The sequence below is a fragment of the Chrysemys picta genome, chromosome 4 (assembly GCF_011386835.1).
Source record: "Chrysemys picta bellii isolate R12L10 chromosome 4, ASM1138683v2, whole genome shotgun sequence".
NCBI classification, from domain to species: domain Eukaryota; kingdom Metazoa; phylum Chordata; order Testudines; family Emydidae; genus Chrysemys; species Chrysemys picta.
The window spans coordinates 58,655,230-58,671,578 of record NC_088794.1 but is presented as its reverse complement, the minus strand read 5'-3'; the positions used below and the strand labels follow the sequence as shown (position 1 = coordinate 58,671,578).

At 45.6% G+C, this 16,349-nt stretch overlaps 1 protein-coding gene across 5 annotated transcripts in view; it reads right to left on the bottom strand.

Annotated features, from left to right (window-relative positions):
- LOC101943135 (basic proline-rich protein-like) overlaps positions 1 to 16,349 on the bottom strand; it is a 28,916-nt gene that overhangs the window by 2,600 nt on the left and 9,967 nt on the right. For all 5 annotated transcript variants that reach the window (XM_065592372.1, XM_065592373.1, XM_065592374.1 and 2 more), the window contains one exon: positions 1,082 to 1,228. The gene's annotated coding sequence lies outside the window, so the exon portion shown is untranslated. The remainder of the gene's footprint in view (positions 1 to 1,081; positions 1,229 to 16,349) is intronic.

Genomic DNA, 16,349 nt, shown 5'->3' with positions numbered 1-16,349 from the left:
TGCCTGAGGCAGACTAGATACCATAGTAAAGGCTTCAAGACCCATCACAAAATGAACATGAAGTAGGAAGATAATGTAATTACTGTGCATTGTGTGACTGCAGTATGTTTTCAGCACAGAAGCATTATTCTTAGAGAGGCAACCGGGATTGTGCTTGGGTCTGGAAGGTCTCATCTCTGACTCTGCCAGTGTTTCGCTGGATGACCTGGGGCACGACCCAGCCCCGGTCCGTGCCTCAGTTTCCCCATCGGTAAAATGGAGATAATATATGCGACACATTGGATTTGTGTGGATTAATGGGTTAACATCTGCACAAGGCTTTGCAACATGCCATCTCCCATGCCTCATTTTCCCCTTATGTAAAATGGGGATACTAATACTTTGTGAGGGTAAATGCATTAATGACAGGAGATTCTCAGATACTGCGGTGATAGGGGGCCAGAGAAGTGCCTAGATAGATGGCTATTAATTCCAAAACATATCAAGAGCAGAGATGCATCCAACTATTTTCCCCCCTGAGATGCTAATAAATAACAATAATTGAAACTGTTGATATATCATAGCACTGTCAATGTACAGGCAGAGCTATCCCTTGGGTAGGGTGAATCGGGGTGACCACCCTGGGCCCCGTGCTTTGGGGGGCCCCGTGCTTCGATAAAATTGGGACTGTCCTGATATTTAACCCTTTGTCCCGTGTCCCGACCGACGTACGATTGGGACACCACTTGTCCTGATATTCAGGTGAGGAGGCAAGCGGGGAGGTGAGACAGGAGGGCAGGTGGGCGAGCGGGGTGAAGAGACGAATGGGGAGGCGAATGGCAGGTGGGTGGGGGGTGAGGAGGAGAGCGGCGGACGGCAGGAGCACCATACAGACGGCAAGGATACTAGTGGGCAGGTGAGTGGTGGGCAGGCGGGCGGATGACAAGAAGGAGAGCGGCGAGAGGATGGGTGCGTGTGAGGACGTGGGTGGCGGCCGGGCGCGCGGCCATGCCAGACAAACGGCAAGGAGACTAGCGGGGAGGCTGATTTGTCCCGGGCCCTGCACCCCGCTAGGGATGGCCCTGTATACAGGAGAGCTTACCAATGCACGGCCCTTTCTCTGCCTTGAGGAGCCAGCAGCCCAAGGCCTTGTCTCCACTCAGGAACAGCCCCGATCCTGCAATTGGCACAGCTGCTCCAGTATTGACAGGTTAATGTAGTCACGAGTATATCTGAGAGACAGTGTTTCCTAGTGGGTAACACAATGCATTAGGAATCAGGAGACGCAGTTCTCTTCCTGCCTGTGTATTTTATCTTGGGTGAGTCATTTCCCTTCCAACCTTTCTGTCTTGTATATTTAGACTGTAAGATCTTTGGAGCAGGGGCTGTCTCTTACCATGTACATACAGAGCCTAGCACAATGGGATGCTAATCGCAATTGGAGCCTTCAGGTGCTTCTGTAATACAAACATTGAAGGAGTAAACCTCAATTATTATTATTAATCATTTTTATTACAGTAGTGCCTAGGGACCAGCCAGGATCAGGGCCCCATTGTGCTAGGCACGGTACAGAGTAGTAGACAGTTGCCACCTTTTTGCTACAAGCCCTAGCCTTCCTTATCTATATTTGTTAATCCAACTGCATGGATTGTGGACCCCCGTTGGCTCAGTCTGGACTATTCCTAAATGTAGATCAGGCTCAGATCTTGGAATCCCTCTCTCACATCAGCAGCTGCATTAAAAACAGTGGCACCAAACACAGTGAAAAATGAAAGAAGGGGAAAAGAGCCCAAGCAATGCACTGGCTCTTCTGTACTGAAGAGCCTAGCAATTTTGCATGCAAGAGCCCAGAGAGATATGCTAGTTTAGGAGATGTGCTCGTTACTAGTTTTTAAGGGTGTTTTTCTTGCTGCTAGAGCTCTGGGGAGCTGCAGGCTCAGGCTGGGAGCCCAGCGGTGCAAGAACGATTTGTGTTTATTGCAGACAAATGTCAAGAAGCATCTGTGAGAAAGTCATGCAGCCCAGTGCTTCTAAAAATAGATTTCCCAGGAATAAAACAGTGCTGGTGATAGTGAAGAGGGTGCAACCTGGTGTGCGTTTGAGGCCTGATCCAGGTCCCATTAAAGTCAGTGGCAAAGCTCCTTCCCTAGGAAGCAAAGGATGATTAAGTAGTTAAAGCACTGGGCTGGGCTTCAAGAAATCTGGGTTCACTTCCAAACTCTGCCACAGATTTCTTGTGAAACCGTGGGTGGGTAACTTCATCTCTGGGTCTCAGTTTAAAATGGGTACAATAATCTTTCATGTGTCCTACCCTTTGTCTATATCTTATCTATTTAGATTACAAGCTCTTCAGGGCAGAGACCATCTTTCCCTATGTGAATGTACAGCACCTAGCACAACTGGGCTTTGATCTTGGCTGGGGCCCTTAGGTGCTACCGTAAGTAATAAATAAAAAGAATAAAGCTCCACTGATGTCAATGGTACAGAATCAGGCCCTCATTAAACAAGATACTGCAGGTGTTTCACAGCCCAGGTTATTAGAAAAATGGTATGAAACATTATGGTGAAGTGGCCCAAACCTATTCCCGCAACTTCCCTCCACCCTCTGGGCCTGCAGACACTGGGGTGCTATACAATTAAAATGTAATCATTTGAAACACCATGGGATAGGGCTAGTGGATGGTTCAGCAGATTTTCACTGACCCATGGAGTAATTGTCTGCTGGTAGAAGAGAGTCTCCAATTGCTTTCCACTCCTGCAACCACCTCTATGTGCACTTCTGTGCTGGTAATAGGAGCCTATATAAGAAAAAGACCCCAAAATTGGGACTGTCCCTATAAAATCGGGACATCTGGTCACCCTAATTCTCTGGCTTGTGTTTTGCAGGTCTTACTAGATGATCATAATGGTCCCTTCTAGACTTTAAAACCTAAGAGTCTATGAAACTTATATAGATCAGACTGCAGGGTGTGGGTCCAAGGTGCCTCTGATGGCATGAGTGCTCTGTCATTTGTTACAGTTGGATAATATCCATCTCATTGTCACCCAGGTGCAGGGTGGGCACCTGTTAATTGGAATAGCACTTTATTTATTTGTGACTTTGATGTATAAAACATAGGGGGAGATTTTCCAGGTGACAGGTCGGCAGGCACCTTTCCACAGGAGTTGGGTACCTCATTGCCTTTTTGTGCTTTTGAAAATCTGCATCATAATTAAGAAAGAGCCTTGGGAACCTTTGGATGAAAATTGCTCTCAGACTGCCATTGATTTCAGTGGGCTTTGGATCAGGCCCTTAATGTGAGATAAGAATGATTAAGATTGAAAACATTACGTGTCATCTGGTTGGGTTCCTGGAATTGAGAGCTGCAGGTGCTCAACATCTGAAAATTAAGCTATTTATTTCATAAGAACGGCCACACTGGGTCAGAGAATGGTCCATCTAACCTAGCATCCTGTCTGACAGTGGCCAATATCAGAGCTTCAGGGGAGTGCACAGAACAGGGCAGCTGGAGTGATCCACTTGTCTTTAAGTGCCAAAAGTGGATGCAGGTGACTGGCTGTAGGCACCTTGGTACTGAGCCTGTGGATCTGTTAGCATGGAGTCTTGTCTGCATGGGGCACTCCACTTGTTTCACTGCGAATCCATAGGGGCACATGCTAGCGGATCTGACTGATGGGTCAGGACCCAAGTTTGAAATTTTTGGCCTGTATAAACACATTGGAATGTTTTAGGAGACATTTTTCATCCAATTCCTTCCTAACTGAGTCTATGAAAGGCTCTGCTACAGAATTGCTCCTAGCTTAAAACATGAAGAGCACAATAGAAAGGCTTTTTATTGCTGGCACGAATGCTGATGTACCCAGAGATGTGGATTGTTGTAGAGCTTCACAAGAGGGCAGAAAACAGCTGTGGAAACACAACGTGCAGCTTTCTGACCCTGACGCAGCTTTCAGATGGAAAATTCTCAAGGACATTTTGGTTCTCTGTCGCACAGAAATGTAGTTCAGGAGTTACCAAGAGAACTGGCATACACACACTGTATAGAATACCAACAAGGATTAAAAAAAATTGATCCATGCTGGTATATGATCAAAAACACACACTTATACAGGAACAGTCATGTGTTTAGTCTATCCACTACGATACATGGTAACATCCCTCCTTCTCCCCTCTTTCCAAGACCAGGGCAGGACTGAATAACTGGACACATTTCTATCTGCAGCACGTGACTTATTCTAGATAGAGGCATGCAGAAAGCAAGCAGCTATGAAGTGAGAGATGATCCGAACAGTGTCTTGTATGAAATATGAGCTTAACAAATCTTCTAGATCTGAATCATTAGGGAAGACGAAGGATCCTGTGTTTAGGGACTTTCTGCTAGCCCTGCAAAGGAATGTCTTGAGCTAGCGTGCTTTTACTTTCTGCTTAACTGGTGAAGAGCAGGGAAGAGCTCTTGCTGAACATTTCTCCATCCTCCGCTCTGGATCAATGCCCACCCTTGCAGCAAACCGATGAAGGAAAGGGATGGGGAAATTTAGTGGTTTAGGATGTTAATTACATGTTTGTTAATTACATGTTTGAAGACTCTTACTGACTAATGCACATACAACTGTGTTGCCAGTCATCTTGCAGCGACTTTAGTTTCAACCAGACATGTTTGAAACTTTGCCACAGCTTCTGTATTTACGCCACATCAATGGGTTAAATTCAGGATTGAAAAAGTAATGTCTTCTGGGTGGATTTTAACATTTTATCCACTTTTGGGAAGCCTCTGGAAAAGGAAATGGAATTTCCCATTCTGGATATTATAAGTGCATTTTTACAAACTCAGCCATAAATGGAATACATAATTCCCTTAACTTGTACTATAATGAAATGTCATTACACCACCAACACATTGCATTTATGTAGCTCCTTGCTTATGGGGATCTCAAAGCACTTCCAAAGCATTTATTAAACCTTGGGACCCTTCAATGAGGAGGTACTATCCTCATTTTACACATAGGGAAACTGAGGCACAGTGATGCGGTGACTTGCCCAAGGCTATGCAATGAGTGCAGCATTAGAGCTACAGGTAGAACCCAGGAGTCCTGACTCTCAGTCTCCCTGCCTCCATTCCTCAACTGCCACTCTAACCACTAGTCAACACTCTCTCCCAAAACTGGGAACAGAATGCAGGGATCCTAGCTCTCTCCCCCGCAACCCCATTCTTAAGAGCTAGGGGAGTTCTGACTCTCACCCCTCTCCACCAACCACTAGACAATATTTTCCCCCAGATCTAGGAATAGAACCCAGGAGTCCTAATCTCAGTCATTCCCACCCCGCTCTGACCACTACACACCACACCCTTCTACATTCCACAGGAGCAGATGGCCGACTGAAACAAGCTTACATCTTAACCCCGTATGGCAGCAAAGGGCAGACCGTGAGCTAAAGAATTCTCGCAAGCTGGCGCGACTGGGAGCTAGGCAAAGAGGAATCCCGAAGCTCTGCGTATTAATCTTAAACTTCTTAAACGAAGCAAGGGAATAAGCCCTGCTCAGGGAGCGTCAGTCGGGTCCACGGACAACAGCACAAAGCAAACAGCTGCAACAGGGCAGATGAGAGACTGTGCCAGTCATCCCTGGATCAGTGCAGATGGTCAAGCTGAAATAGCAGGGGTCCACAGTAATCTGTCTCCTTGAAACAATTCAAGCTTCTGTGTTTTGTTTTTAAAAGGATAAATAGGGCTTGAGAGCAAATGTATTTTTAACCCTTCCATAACCAGCACTGGCATTGCCCCAAGGTAAACACACTAGCCTAACACTCACAAAGGTAGGAAAAACTGCCTTGTATGGGTCTGATCCTGCAAAGTGCCGAGCACCCTCCCAACCTGATCTGAAGCCCATCAAAGGCAGTGGGAGTCTTTCCCTTGATTTCAATGGGCTGCAGGATGCACCGAGTCCACTCTACCTGCTTGTTGCACACAGACAAAGTAGGTGAAATGGATAAAAAATTAACATATATGAGTGGGTTTGATCTATTCTCTCCAGTAGAGGACAGAGGTGCACATACACATACCAAAACCCTCTCAGAGAGGAAAATTTACTGCTGTGCAGAGGATTAGTATAAAGCACGTTTAATTTAAGGCTTGTTTTAAGGGTTAAGTGCTACATATGCAGCCAATGCTACTCGGACGATTAGTTGGTTCCAAACTCGGAACCCTCAACAAGACCCATGAGCACCTACCACTTGAACTAAAGGATGCACCTAGGAACAGGAAGCTGTTGCAGACTCAGATATCAGCTGTGAATTGCTTATACCTCTGCCTTGTGCTGGCCCTCTGCACAGGGTCAATTTCACTCAGGCTGCATAAAACTATTGTTTCAAATGGCCAAAGTAGAAAATCCACTTGGAGTTTTGTCTGAGTAAAGCTTGAGGAGGAACCACAGGCCCTGGCTCTCACTTGGAGAGAAGGAGAATAGAATTGACTCTCTTGGAATGCACATCGGTAGTTCCATAGACAGTATACATATTACATTGTCAGCCCCTCCAGCAAAGCCACTGACAAACTGTTAGGCTCACGTTCACCCAACCCTTACACACCCTTGGGGGATGCTGGGTCTTTTTATGATTATTGATCCACTGAAAAGATAAAAGCAGGTTTTGAAATCTACAAATAATTTCTTTTTTGTTCTTTCTTTCCCAATATATGTTTGTAAAATCCTGGCTCAGGTTTGTGCTGACTGTTCATGTAGCTTTAATAGTAGATGCAGATATGTTAGAATTGTGTTGGTGCTGACACGGGCCCTATGCTGCAACATGATCTTCATGGCAGGCTCCAACACCCGTGCCGAACCTCACTGAAGTTAATGGGCTAGATCCATGGTTAGTGTAAATTGAGCCAAGAATTTACACAAGACATATATCTGGCCCAGCTGAGGTAGGGGTTTGCCCAAGTGGATCAGTTTATAGGATTGGGGCCAAAATGTTTAAAATAATTTGCAGGGGTTTTTTTTGGGTGTGTGTGGGGAGGAGGGGGCATACTGGGGGGAGCAATAGCTCAGTGGTTTGAGCATTGGCCTGCTAAACCCAGAGTTATGAGTTCAATCCTTGAGGGGGCCACTTAGGGATCTGGGGCAAAATCAGTACTTGGTCCTGCTAGTGAAGGCAGGGAACTGGACTTGATGATCTTTCAAGGTCCCTTCCAGTTCTAGGAGATAGGATATCTCCATTTATTTATTTAGGTAGATTTTTTTTTAAGGAATTAAAAATGAATCTTTTAGCTTTGATGTAAAACAAAATAAAAAGACTGGCATCTTTCATTCCAGTTATTATATAGTTACTGGGATTCTTTAGACACTACTTAAAATAGCCACAAACATACCAGTGAAAATAAATATGTGAGTCATATGTTAATGCAGGACTAGAAATAGCACTGCTGTGCAAAACACATCTCTTTATAAATCAGCTACAGAGGTGCTGACCATTCTCCTAGGACAGGGACCTCCTGTGCACAGAGCCAGCACAGGGCCTAGGGGAAGCTCTTTGGGACAGGAACCATCTTTTTGTTCTGTATTTGTACAGCTCCTAGCACATCGATGTCCTGGTCCATACGATGCTTAAATATTACAGCAATACCAATAATAATACTTAGGGCTACAGGCTGCTTTAGTCCCACTTAAACCTTATTTTGAGGGCTCAAGTGGGATTTAACTGCTGGGTCTCTGCACGGTGTGAATTTCATTCTGACTAAAATAAGCATGTGGCAAGAGAAAACGAAACTGGATAATTATCACCCAAGACAGGCCTCTTTTTTCCCCTTTAAGTAAAGTATCTTTTCTTGCCTCCTCACTCCTTTGATCTTGATGTACATATGTTTCTCTGTACAGCATGTGTCTGTTTAACAGTCTGCACTGAACACCAAATAGCTGCCAGTCTCATCTGCTAACAAGAGTCCTTTTAGAGATTTAAAGGCACAGTACACAGCACCCTATAGCTAAATGCACCAGTGAAGTGGGGGTTTTAGTGATGCTGAAAGGTACCAGATTTAAAAAAACAGGGAGTGAAGTCCTCTCTACAGTATGAGCCCCATCCAGATCCCATTTAAGTCAATGGGAACCTTTGCATTGACTTTAATGGGATTTAGATCAGGCCCTATTGTCCATAAATGTGCAACTGCTTCTCTGTACTATCCAGCAGCCAACGTGCCCTCCCAACGTATCTTGTCCTTACCTAGGTCTGAGATAATTATTCAGACATCCAGTACGGTAAGAGACTTGAGTTTGTGTGATGGATGCACGTGATAGCAGCAACTGTCAGGCTGCCACCCTGGGTGGCTTTGAGCTGCTACCCAAGGAATAAAGCGCCCCCCCAGCCCCTTCACTCAACCACTGACCCTTGCTTGTTCCCAGCTGTGATTGGACTGGATCTCCTTCTAAAGGATATGCTCTTGTTCAGCTACAAGATATTGGGCTCAATGCAGGAATCACTGGGTGAAGGTCTATGGCCAGGGCTTTACATCAGATCAAGCAGGTTGACAACGGGAGTGTTTTCTGGGCTTAAAATCTTGTATTATAAGGAGTATAGTAGTAGCATCTAATGGCTCCAGCTGAGATCAGAGTCACATTTCTCTAGGCGCTTTGTACATGCGTAGTGAGAGACAGCGCCTACATCAAAAAGAGTGTGGGTGGGAAAACTGAGGTAGGGAGCAGCAATGTGACTTGCTCAATGTTACAAGCCATTCAGGGATCAAGTGGGAAGAGGACACAGATTTCCTAATTCCCAGGCCAAATGTCTTCCCCATTCTACCACACTGCCTCTCACAGATCAATAAGAGTCTATATAAGAAGAATGGGTCTGATTTCACTTTTGTGGTCCTGTTTGCAAAGACTAATTCTGCTACCCCCTCCCACCTGATTATTTTTGCTTTTGAGACTTCTTCACAGAGACCTAATAGTACCGCTGTCCTTAAATCAAAACACTTAACAATGAATCTAAGCAGGTGGTGCCTGTAGTGGGTTTCCTTTCAGAATTGTATGACTATAACCTTAAAAATAAGAAATGAACCATGGAGTAAAAAAAAAAAAGAGAATAGTCTGACTCTAAAACTAGTTGATGTTTGTTTGGCCACACTGCCATCCTACATAACTCTCAGCCCTGATTAATTCAATACAATCCCTGTTTCCCCTTGTTCTTTGGTTAGAAAGATTCAAGGTTAATCTCAGAAAGGCTTGTCACTGGCTGACATTTGTTCTCCTGATGCCTCTTGGCTGTAGTTACGCACACGTCAGCAGCTGCTAAGACACTAACAACTGCAGCCTTGGCATTCTTTTTGGGGGTGGAGTGAGTGGCTGCGTAAGTTGACAGACACCTCCTATAACCTGCTGAGACAATGGAGGGAGATTTTTATATATCTGAATGATGGGGAAACTGCTGATGCACCAGACTTTTTGTTTTGAATGGGTTTACCTTGTCCCTGACAAATGATGGGAACTTCAGAGGCAGGAGGAAAGGGGACTGAACGTTTCAGGAATCCGGCAATGAAAGAAGAGCCTTTCACCTCCACCAGGCAATTCAGATCACTTGTGATCAAGGGGCAGATGCTCAGCTGAGGCTCTGCCCTCAAAAGCCATTATCAGTTGGTGGCCTGTGTGAAATAAGTTGCAGGACCTTAGTTTACTTGAAGGCCTGGTGATGGGTGCCCCTACATCACACAAGAACCCCACCACAGACATATATGGACGTGCCCATCCACTGAAGGGTCCAAATACATTTTAGGTTGACATTTCCAGTCATCAAACTTCCATGGATGCCGAGGGGAAGTTGGATGCACCATTGAGAGTGCACTTAAGGGCTATAACCATTGATGGTCTCAGCACCCACTGGTCAGCTCTGCTGCGCCAAGGCATTGCAGCTCACACAGCCCTATAGTGGAAGGTCTCCCACCTGCTCCAGGGGATACATGCCTCAGAGCATGTTTTGTTCAGTGGGCAAAACAGTAACAAAAACATGGGATGGTAAAGAGTTTTCCTGGGGCAATTTTCATCCATAAGCCTAATTTTGTACCTGGCATCTGGACAGTACAGTGGTGGGCACATTAGAGATGCCATAAGTAGACAGGATTAGGGTTGGAATTTTCAAAAGAGACTAAAGGAGGAGGTGCCCAACTCCTATTGGAACTAAGATTCAGGTGTCTAACTCCCTTATACACCATAAGAATCTCAATGGAGTCTAGGTACAGGGATTGCTAGGGTTTGTCTATTTCAAAAGGTGCACAGCAGGCATCTCGTATGCAGCACATAGTGCCATAGCTTCAGCATGAACCTGTACAGCCAAGTGTATTCCCCCCTCCTCTATTCGTTGTATCCTTCTCTCTCCTCCCTATTCTGCCTTTGACCTTTATTCTAATTCCTCTAGACTGTGCCACACACTCTAGCTAACAGAGCAAGGTCCTCAGGAAGAGAAGCAGGGTTTAGCAGTCATAGTGCTCAGAGTGCTGTTTTGCTCATTCCTTTACATGATGCTGACAGAAAGTATTAAGTTTAGCTCCTGGGATGTAGCTAGTGTTCGTTAGAGGGGGTTCTAGGGATATATATTAATCTAGAAGGAAGTAGGTCTCCAAGAATTATTAGGGATATGAAAACGTAATCAAATATTTTTCCAATTTAGTCTTATTCTCTCCCTTTCAGTCCATTCCAGCTTGTTTCTGTCCATGGCCCTGGCTAGATGAGACAGATAATGTTGGCCTGATCCTGTTTGATCATCCATGGGTGTAATGCCCCAGATCAAATCCTGATCTCAGTTTGCCCTCTGTATATCCAGAGTAATTCTAATGAATGCAATGGACATGCTTCAAGTGTACACTAGGGTAAGGGAGATCAGGATCTGGCCCTTTGACTCGAAAGGAGTTACTGTATTTTCTGGCGTATAAGACTACTTTTTAACCCAGGAAAATCTTCTCAAAAGTCGGGGGTCGTCTTATACGCCGGGTGTCGTCTTATAGGGCAGGTGCTGAAACTTCCGAGCCGGACTGGAGAATCTGCGGTCGCCGCATATGGTGGGGGGAGCTCAAAAACGGCCGCAGCCGCATCCCCGCCCGATGACGAGGTGAGGGGGCGCCTCACCGGGAAGGTGTAAGTGAAGGGTGGAGCAAGCTGCAGGCGTCCGGGATGCCCGGGGTATGGAAAAAAGAGATAGAGCGGCGCTGTGCCCAGAAAAACACCCCTCTTTCACCCGTCTGGCCCGCCCTTGTATCCTATTACCTCCTTCTCTGCCTCTCAGATCTCGCACATGCGCGCCTGCGCCGCTTCGCTGCAGTCCTCAGGAGCGAGATCTGAGAGGCAGAGAAGGAGGTACGGTAATAGGATACAAGGGCGGGCCAGACGGGTGAAAGAGGCGTGTTTTTCTGGGCACAGCGCTGCTCTCTTTCACCCGTCTGGCCCGCCCTTGTATCCTATTACCGTACCTCCTTCTCTGCCTCTCAGATCTCGCTCCTGAGGACTGCAGCGAAGCGGCGCAGGCGCGCATGTGCGAGATCTGAGAGGCAGAGAAGGAGGTAATAGGATACAAGGGCGGGCCAGACGGGTGAAAGAGGCGTGTTTGCGCTACCACTCTGATAGTCTTGGAGACAGGGAGGGCTGGGCAGGCAGGGAGAGCTGACCAATCCAAGCAGGCTTTGTATACAACAACCAGCCAATCGCCGGTAAGGTACATCGCTTGCCGTGATTGGCTGGTTGTTGTATACTGGGTACCACATACAGTACAGCACCAGTATCTGTACCTGTTCATACAGTATAGCACCAGTACATACAGTACAGTATACAAATGTCCAACAGTCAAAACCCCATCATGGCTCCACCAGCAAGAAGAAAGAAATATGAAGCCAGTTTCAAACTTAAAGTTGTAAACTTTGCCATGGAACATAATAACTGCGCTGCTGCAAGACAATATGGAGTAACAGAAAAGATGGTTCGGGACTGGAAAGCAAATGAAAAAGCATTAAAGAGTATGCCAAGGGGTAAGTGTGCATTAAGAAGAGGCACTCCACATTGGCCAGAACTCGAAAAACATGTAGCAGACATGGTGAATGAGCATCGCCAAAACGGTTATGTAGTGACACGAAATAAAATACATTTGTTTGCACTTCAGTGGGCCAAATCTAACCCAGATCACAGCAACAGATTTAAGGCCACTGTATCCTGGTGTACTAGATTCATGGGAAGGCATAATATGGTACTGAGGCAAAAGATGAAAATTGCCCCAAAATTACCTGCAGATCTTGATAGCAAAGTAAATAGTTTCCATCGATACGTAATACAACAGCGCACTAAACATGGCTATGCGTTAAGTAGTATTGGAAATATGGATGAAACTCCAATGAATTTTGATATGGTTGGAAATAAAACTGTCCATCAAAAAGGTGAAAAAACAATTTTAATTAAAACAACAGGACATGAGAAGTCCAGTTTTACAGTGGTACTAGGATGCACAGCTGATGGCGCCAAACTGAGACCAATGATTATTTTTAAAAGAAAAACAATGCCGAAATTCAAGTTCCCTGTTGGTTGTTTTGTACATGTGAATGAAAAAGGCTGGATGGATGAAGAAGGGGTAAAGCTATGCCTTGATAATGTATGGAGCAGGCGACCAGGTGGACTTATTCAAAAATGTAGTCTACTGGTGTGGGATATATTCAGGGCTCATTTAACTCCCAGCACCAAGCAAATGCTTGCAAGACTAAACACAGATGCGGCAGTTATTCCTGCAGGATTGACATCGTTGGTACAGCCACTGGATGTGTGCCTAAACAAGCCATTTAAAGATCGCATTCAAGAACAGTGGAATGAATGGATGGTTAGCGGCGAAAAGTCATTCACAAAAGGAGGAAACATGCGTGCTCCACAGTTGGATGTTTTGTGCAAGTTTGTCATAAAAGCCTGGAATGATATTGATGCAGAAACAGTAATCAAGTCTTTCAAGAAGTGTGGCATATCAAATTCATTAGATGGTATGGAGGACGACTACTTGTGGCAAGATGAAGAGGAAGCCGAAGCTGAGACCACACCATCTGATACGGAATTCGATCCATACGATGACTGCCTTACAAATGTATCACAAGATGTCATTGATGTACTTATGATATCAGATGATGAACAGGAGGATTTTGAAGGCTTTTAAAGGGAAACTGTCACGCCAGCAAAACCTGTAAAAATACCGTAGCTTGCAGTTATGATGGGCGTTGCTAACTCGCCAGGGACTTGCCCGGCACTTGCTCTCTCTCTCTTGTTTGTTATCTTCCTCCTATCATCATCAGTTCCAGTTTGGTTGACAGCTTAGAAAACAAACAGCATGGCAGCTCCCATGGGTTTATTGTCTTATCCTTCCTTTCAGCTTTAGAGTGAATTAGGAAAAGTTTAATCCACTTGCACTGTTTTATGTTTACATGTTTGATGACAAACAGCCTTACGTTTATAAGTGACAGTTTTCCTGCTAAGTACCTGCATGTCATAAGCATTTGAATTAAAATTACCATATTGAAATCAAATCTGATGTTTTTTTAATTTTTTTTTGGTGTGCGTTGGAAGAGGGGTAGTCTTATACGGCGAGTATATCCCAAACTCTATATTTTAACTGGAAAAGTTGGGGGTTGTCTTATACGCCCAGTCGTCTTATACGCCGGAAAATACGGGTACTTCTGATTTACATCAGCGTGAGCAGTATCAGGCCTGCTGTCTCCCAAAGTGGTCACTAGGACCCGATAGGCCAATCAATGGACGGACATTAAAATGAGGGGGGGGGGGTCAGTTTCTAAGCTCAGAAGAGTTACACCAGATAAACAGTGATGTAAATTAGACCAGACTCTGTCCCCTGGGCCAGAACCACCACCTAAATATCCTTTGGGGGATCAATCCTGAGCCCCTCTTCTAATTTTCCAGTGACACAGTCCTGCTACACATGGTCCGAGACACTGTTCTGCAGTGACGTGCGTATTGCATGCAGACCACTGAGGCAATACCTGTCAGTCTCTTCATTCCCCCTGTCATTTTGGCCCTCTCAGCGCCACCCCATCACATTCAGCTACGCCTGTGCGCACTCCATCTGAGCGCTGTTCATGTCAGGGAGGTGCTCGGACATATGGGGAGGAGGGGTGGAAGAGAGAGCTGACAGCGCACACACATATGCGCATGTGGCTCAATTCCCTAGCTCTTCCAGTGTGTTAGACTCGGTTGTGGTGATCTAATCAAGTCCAACTGGCCTGCTGCCAAGTGGGTAACTAACTCCCGCCTCTGTCTCTCTTCATTTGAGTCAAAAAATGAACCAGAGGCTGTTATGCATAATGAGATCTAAAATAATTCGCTGCCAATCTTTAGTTTCTTGGAACTAGATTAGTGGGCTTGTAGGGCTAGTTGTTTTATTGCATTGTTGCTAGGGAAGGCCTCCAGGGCCTAGTTTTTAGGAAGCAGAGGTAACTACACACCTGCAAGGAACCAGGTGCAGTCCCTACTCCCATTTAAATGGGAACCTTGGATGTGCAAGGAATGCAAGATTCACCCCACTGGGGATTATATTAGCATCTGCACTTCTGTTTCCAGAGTAACAGCCGTGTTAGTTTGTATCCGCAAAAAGAAGAACAGGAGTACTTGTGGCACCTTAGAGACTAACAAATTTATTAGAGCATAAGCTTTCGTGGACTACAGCCCACTTCTTCGGATATGCATCCGAAGAAGTAGGCTGTAGTCCACGAAAGCTTATGCTCTAATAAATTTGTTAGTCTCTAAGGTGCCACAAGTACTCCTGTTCTTCTTTTTGCTTCTGTTTCCATGGTCTTTTACCACCTGCACCCCCCAAACAAAAAACAACAACGAACCAAAAACAATAATGGAGAGGGATTCTGCCCCCCCATGCCCTACTGTGGTGGTGGCGGCATACAGGGGGCATAAACAGTTCTCAGGGAGCAGAGGGGACAATTCCACCTTTGCCAGCATTGTGTTGGCCCTAGGCTGGTCCCTCAAGCCCCAGCACAGGGAATATGTCAAGGGAGGGTGTAGGACCAGAGTACAATCCACTCCAAGGATTCTAGGCTGCTCTAGACTAGCCCATAAGAAACCCTCAGGAACCTGCCATAAAATTAGAGCACCCCCCAGCAATGCTCAAATATATTCAGGAGGCCACGTCAACCCCAGGAGCAGCCCAGAATCCCTGAGGCAAAAAGCCGGCATAAAGCCACATGTATTCTTTCCTCCCTTAAGCCGAACAAGTCTCTAGCTCTGGTTTAGTTTAAGAGAGGTTTCCTATTTATCCACAGGACAGGTACAGCAGGGGCCAGTTTCCAAGACAGGGCCCTGCTCATAGGCCTCACCCCTGGATTTGGGGATATTGCCGCTGGGGTAAAGATACCAGCTCATTCGCTGTGGCCTCTTTGCTGTGAGGATCAACAAGCGTATGCAATAGTGTCAGCGCCACTGGTGGGTGTGTGGTGTGAACACCCTTTCTACTGGCCGCTGGATTGAGACCCAGCAAATGCATTCCGAAGAGGCCTCTGAGGAACAGACCTTGAGAACTTCCTTTTCCAGGATCTTGACACTGGCAGGGGTAGCCATTATTTCACTTGAATAGACCACAGAATCTCAACTCCCTCCTCATCCCCTAGGTGTGGTCAGGGTTGAGGCACACTGAACTTCAGCCCTGCCTCACTGCACTTGTGCCAAGCAAGTGTTCCTAGTAAACCACTATCAGGAACTACTGTTAGCCAACAGAACTTCCAAGCGATAGTGAAAAATTGGCCCAATCCATCCCTTCGACTTTGCACTAGGTGAATTTGGCCTGTTCCCAAACCAGTAGATTTTCCTCAGTCTGCCCAATATATTTTCTTGGAGGCTACTAGCAGCAGAACAGCACATTGTGAGTAGTAAGGCCTGGTCTATACATAGAAGTTGCACAAAATTAAATCTGTTTCTAAATCAATTTAGTTAACTCAGGGCAATCCCATTGTGTGACCATTCAAATCAATTTTAAAGTATCTGACACTGATTGATCTTAATTCAGTGCCAACCTGGTAGATTGAGAAACCAATTTAGCTAGATTAGGGCAATCAATTTAGTCAAATTGGTGCAATTTGTGGGGATATTACACACACCTTCCTTTTGCAAGCCACTAAATAGCAGGTGCTTTTTGAAATGGTTTCAGCTTTTGGACTAATGCTGTTCTTAAGCAGACAAGCATCAAAATCCTCAGGCAGGTTCACATTGTAGCACTCTATACAGTGTGTGTGTGTTTCAGTGGGACAAGTAACTGCTTTGTTACAGGCTTATTTCACAGCTCCTGATGCAACATGAGTAGAGGTACCCTCTTCCCCTGACATGCTTTCAAACATCTGCTACACACAGCT